A 6,440-nucleotide genomic window follows, 5' to 3' on the forward strand; every position below is an offset into this window, starting at 1 on the left:
TCCCTGATTTTCACAAGCCTAAGTGATTTCTCATCTGGCTTTGCTGCATCTGTCCCCTCTTCCCCCATCCCTGAATTTCTCCTCTAAAATGATGGGCTAAAAAAAGAAAACCAGCATGAGTGTAACCCCAGCATTGTGGGAGGCTGAGGCAGAAAAATTACAAATTGGAGCTCAGCCTTGACAACTTAGCAAAATAAGGAGACCCAGTCTCCAGAAAACGTGGGAATGCTTGAGGTTGTAGTTCTGTGCTTAAAACCCTGCGTTCTAGCCCCAATGCCACGAGAAAAATTAATACGTGCAATGCCTTTTTTAATAAGGTGAGAGGTTTGGATCTTACTGCTCAAAGCATCTCTTGCAAACCCTTGTGATCCCTGCTGGTTCCCAGATGCCAAGGGCGAGCATCCAGCCTCTCACTTCTTTTTCTCTCTCCCTCGCTGTCTACATTCCGTGATACCTGGAGTTCACCCAGTTTTCATCCACTCCCAAGACCAGTTCTGATTATGGTGTTAGCCTGGAATATGTTTTTAACCTTTTTTTTTTTTTTTTTTTTTTTTTTTGTACCGAGGATCGAACTCACTACCTCATGCTTGCCAAGCAGGTACGTATGCCACTGAGCTAAATACCCAGCCGTTTTTATCCATTTAAAAGCAAGTGTGATCATTATATGGAGAAATATGGGTACGGTTTTACCATCTGTGGAGCTACTTGGATTTTGTTTGGTTTGTTTTTTTTTGTTTTGCTTTGTTTTGGTTTGTTTTTTGAGATAGGGTCTCACTATGGAGCCCAAGTTTGGCATTGAACTCCCTGTGATCCTCCTGCCTCAGCCTCCCAAGTGCTGTGCTCACATGCGTGTGCTGCCACACCTAGCTTCTGACTTCTCTTTAGAGGCTAATTAGTGAACTTCTAACCCAGCCTCCCCGCATACATGCTGCGCAAATGCTGTATTCTAAGCCCCACCCCTCGGCCTCAAAGATCCCAGATCCCACAGCGCTAAGCGGGGAGGCAGGGCGCCTGCTGTTTGGCCGTGGGGTGGCTGTGAATTAGGACACTCAGGACGAGGAGGAAGCTGCAGAGGGAACCCGCCCATGCCCTGGCCTTGGGAAATGTTTGGCTTCCACTGACCGACCCTGCCCGGCACACAGGGCCACACAAGTGCCCTCAGTCTTGGTGATGGCTCTGACATCCCGAGCTGATAGTGCCTCAAACTTCCTGTCCCAAGTATGGGCCATATATCTTTAAATCTCTACCCAGAACCTCAGATGCAGAGGCACACATGAGCCACTCAGAAGAGAGATGGAGCTGGCAGCCAGAAACGCAGTTTTCACCCAGTGGGGCTGGGGCCAGGGCACAGATGCCACTGCTGCGGTCCCTTCGGGTGGCCTCCGTCTCCTGCCCAGCAGTCCTGGCAGAATCAGGACTCCTTTCAGCCACAAGGGCAACCAACACAAAAACAAAACCAAAAAAATCCAGGTGTGGTGATACACACCTCTAATCCCAGCACGCTGGAGGCTGAGGCAGAAGGATCGCTGAATTTGAGGCCAGCCTGTGTTACATAGCAAGGCTCTGACTCAAAAACAAAGAAACAACAAAAACACTCATTCTTTTGAAAAAATGGTACTAACAACATACAGAAGGCTTTTTTTGACAAAAGGCTTTTTAAAACTTTTTTCTTGCTAAAATTTAAAAATCTAAAGCCCTAAAACATTTTATTCCTAAGGGATGTCCAACAAAAAACGACCTTGGTTTAGACAGGAGAACATCACTGCAATGTGAATTCCAGCCACTGGGAGGCAGTGTTGGACCATCGTTGATCTCGGGAATCTGGGCACAGCAGCCTGAAAGGCAATTTAGCCAACAGAAGCTGGATTCATAGTTACAATGGGACTTTTCTTTTTTATTATCAAAACGGGGAGGGGGGGTATTTAAGTGGATTTTTTTTTCTTCTGTAGTATTGGGGATTGACCCCAGGGCATTCTGACTGAGCTGCCTCTCCTGTTCTTTATTTTTTGAGACACAGTCTCATTAGGTCACTAAGTTGCCCAGATGCACCCAAATTTGTGATCCTCCTGCCTCAGCCTCCCAGAGTGCTGGGACTATAGACATGTTCAAAACTTGACTGCCTTTTGTTTCCTTTTTTATTCATTTGTTTGTTTCTTTGTTTTTTGAGACAGGAGCTATGTTGCTTAGGCTGGCCTCCAACTCAAAGAGCTTCTCCCGCTTGCCTCCAAGTAGTGGGATTACAGGTGTGGGCCACCACGCCAGGCTGACTCTATCTTTGTTCTGTGTGTCTTAAAAGAAAATGGTGGTAGCTGGACATAGTGACATATACCTGTAATCCCAGCACTCAGGAGGCCAAGGCTGGAGGATCACAGCAAATTCAAGGCCAAGCTGGGCTACATAGTGAGTTCAAAGCCAGCCTGATCTGCAGAGCAAGACCCTCTTCAAAACAAACAACAACCAAAAAAAATGAATTTCTATAAATACACAAGTCAACTTCTGGAAACTATTTGTTTCTACTGTTCTACTCTTGTGTAAGACAAGTTTTCAAAACTATTCTGTCTTTCTGACTTGCTTTAATTTTCACTCAATCACATCTCTCTGCTTTGTTCTCTACTCTGTTTACAAAACTTCCTTTGCTAGTCATAACATTGACTCTCATATCGACTTTAAAATCTTGTCAAATAGCATTTTTAAAAATCTCACTGGAATTTTGATTGAAGCTGCACTCAGTTCATGAGCTAATAAGAGAACTTGACCAGGGGAAATGACATCCGTATCTTGAGCCTTGCGCCCTGCAAATGTGAAATTGTCTCCACCTCACCTTCCGACACTGAACAGACTCCACTCTCTGTTTATACATGAACAGTGTCTGCTTTCTATTTTGCCACTCCTCCTCCCCTTTTTAACACAACGTCTTTCTATATAGCCCAGGCTGGCCCAGAACTCGCTCCTGCCTCAGCCTCCTATGTGCTGGGACTGCAGGTGTGCACTCCCACACAGCTGTTCACTTTCTGAGACCAAGTTTATACCTTATGTGAGTGGGAAGAATACTAGGACTCAAATCCAGAGAGCTCTTTCCCTCTGAGCTATATCCCAGATCTTTGGTTTTTTTTTTTTAATTTTAAGATAAGCAGAGAACAATCAATATCCCAAACTTAGAGATCCTCCTGCCTCAACTTGGATTACAGTCATGGGTCACTATCCTGGCATGATGTATTATCTTTTTTTTTTTTTTTGCGGTACTAGGGATCAAACTCACGACTTCATGCTTGCCAGGCAGGTGCTTATGCCACTGAGCTAAATGCCCAGCCCATGATGTATTATCTTTACAATATCATAAAATTTTACTTGCTAAAAGTATACATAGAAATTTTATATCTGTGGGGCATGGTGGCATACATTTGTAATCCCAGCATTTGGGAGGCTGAGGCAAGAGAATTGTTGCAAGTTCAGACCAGCCTGGGCTACAAAGTGAGCTAAAGGCCAGCCTGAACTGCACAGTGAGACTTTGTCTCAAAAAGACAAAAAATCATATCTTGTTGTATCCCTCATAAATATGTTTATGAGGGATATTTATTGTGCTTTTGTTTTTCTATGATGGCTTTGCCTGGCTAGGATATGAGGACGATGCTGGCCTCATAAAATGAATTAGTAAGTAGCTGGTATGGTCCCACAGGCCTATAATCTCAGCACTCTGGAAGGCTGAGACAAGAGGATCCCAAATTCAACCTCAGCCTAAGTAGTTCAGTGACTTAGTGAGACCATGTCTCAAAATAAAAAACAACAAAAAGGCTGGGGATGTAGCCAGTGTGAGGACAATGAGTTCAATCTCTACTACTAAAAAAAAGAGGTACAATTCACAACACTTTATCCAATCAAAGGTCACCAGGCATATAAAGCTCAGTGAGAAGGCCCTGGATTTAGTCTCTAATACCAGAAAAGAAAGGGCGTTTGACATCATTACAGATTCTACAGACTTTAAAAAAATTATTAGAAGCAAATTGATGACACTGAATTGACACCTTAGATAAAATAGTTGTTTGTGGTGTTTTTTTGTCTTTTTCCTTTTTATCGGTACCAGGGATTGAACTCACAACTGCCTGTTGTAAGGCAGGCACTTACGCCGCTGAGCTAAATCTCCAGCCCCTAAAATAGTTGTTCTGAAGAACCTCAATTACCAGAACCCTCTCAACTGCTGGGCATGGTGATGGTACACATCTGTAAACCCAGTTTAAAGCCACCCTGGGCTACCTGGTGAGTCAAGACCAGCCCTTGCTCTCCATGGGAAGCTGGGACAGCACCTCCCTGCCCCCTCAAGCGCACACACACACACACACACACACACACACACACACACCCCACCCCTGGGCTGGGGAGGAGGCTGACACAGTGTCTGACGTCATCCTTTGCGGAGGCTGAATTTGCTTTTTTCTGTGACCTCCTTAAGCACCACCTGCCTCACAATCAAATCAGCCCCACCTCCTCAGGGTAGTACTTTTCCACGACAATTTGAGAAAAAGTGTCACTAAGTCACCCTAGGGACTATGCTATGCATGCATTTGTCCCTGGGATGTGCCCTGAATCATTTGAAATGGCTCCTGCTTCGTTCCGGAGAAGGCTGGATCTCTCCCCTTCCTCAGTGGGTTTGATTTTAGTGACTTTGGTTCCCTGGCACTGAGTTCTTGGAGTTCTTGCTGAGCACACAGTCTCTGAAGGTGGAGCAAATCCCCATCCTCCTGTCTCTGTGCTGCTTTATTTATTTACTTTTATACTAAGGATGGAACCCAGGGCCCCCACACTGAGCTACATCCCAAGCTCTTTTTTTCTTCTTTCATTGCGAAAGAGGGTCTTGCTAAATTGCTAAGAGAGACTGGGCTTGAACCTTGGATCCTCCTGTCTCAGCCTCTGAAAGATGGGATAACAGTAGGTCTGTGCTGCTAGGTTTTTAACACCAGAAACCTGTGTCCAGGTTTAAGTAGGCAAATGTAAGTGCTATACTCATTGATCTGGGCAACAAAATACAATCAATGCTTAGTACTCTTTTGGGATGGTGATATTGCCCACTCATTAAAATGCAGCAACCCTTCCCCCAGGAGTTAGAGTTTGTATCTAGATGTCCCCAAAGCCTTATATGCCCCAAATTGGGGCCTCAGGGAGGTGACCCCTCCCTGGGGTTATGCTACCTCCCTCCTGCCACCCTGACCACGCTGTGCTTCCAGCTTCCATAGCCTGAGCTGTTTCTCCTCTGCCTTGGAGCCAATCCATTATGGACAGACACTTCCACAAACCTCGAACCAAAATACACCTCTCCTCCTTTACACTCTGAGTGTTGCGTGTCTAGCTGCATCCAAGATGTGCATGGAGCAGAAAAAAAATCAAGTTGCTTAGTGTACAAGTTCCCAGCAGAGGTCATGAGCCACACTCTGCCTTGTTTTATACTATAAACATTCACTTTTGGGGGGCTGGTCCATGCCTCAGTTTCCAACACATTCATCTGTGGTTTTGTGACTGCAGTGCCTTAAACAGTTTTGCACTACAGCGCCAAAGTGCTATGTTTAGTGTCCAGGGACAAGAGCTGATGATGTACATGGTAGAGAAAGAAGAACTAAATGGTGTGACTTACTTGGTGTTTACCAGTCAAGAATACCCTTTGCATAAGACCTCTTTACATAAGGCCAAGAATTTAGCTCAGGGGTGTAGGCACCACTGAAAGCAGGTTCTGTTACTAGGCTCAACAGCTGGGCATGGTGGCCCAAACCTGTAATCCCAGGCATCCGGAGACTGAGACAGAGATTGCTTCAAGTCTGAGGCCAGCCTGAGCTCCACAGTGAGTTCAAGGCCAGCCTGAACAGAGTAGCTGAAGTCAAGGCCCACTAGATTGCCTGCGTCAAGGGCTCAGTACCGCTCTGTATTCTAGTATCTTACAGTACTCCAAATAAGTATGGACTGTAAGGTGCTGAAAATATTTACGAGCATTACTTCCTAAAATTTAAGAACAGAAAGTTTCTATTTGTTGAATCATTTATCTTTAATTTAAAAGAACAGTTTTTTAACTTCTAGGAAGTTTTGATAGCCCTTACAGAAAAATATTAGCGAAGCCAAAACACTTATCTCTCCACTAAAGAGAAACATGTATTCTCTTAGGCGCGGCGTTCACCTCGGAATAGTTAGGCCTGGGAGTGAATGGTGTCTGAGGCGGTCAGGGTGCCCTCCTGCAATCCCGCAAGGATCTTGGGCCCAAAACTTTGATGCCAGCCTGGGTAATATAGAGAGACCCCATCTCTTATTTGATGAAGTGGGGGGAGGGCTGTATAACTCTGCAGTTTCTTTAAAATATTAAATAAGGCACAATATATTGAATTTCAAGGATGGGTGGTCGGCTTTGTATTAACCTATTAATTTCCTTCTTGGCATGTTTTAAATGCGGAATTACAACCTAA

Source organism: Cavia porcellus, unplaced genomic scaffold (assembly GCF_034190915.1).
Source record: "Cavia porcellus strain 051 isolate PalLab524CR breed Dunkin Hartley unplaced genomic scaffold, mCavPor4.1 scaffold_23, whole genome shotgun sequence".
In the NCBI taxonomy this organism is placed as follows: Eukaryota; Metazoa; Chordata; class Mammalia; order Rodentia; family Caviidae; genus Cavia; species Cavia porcellus.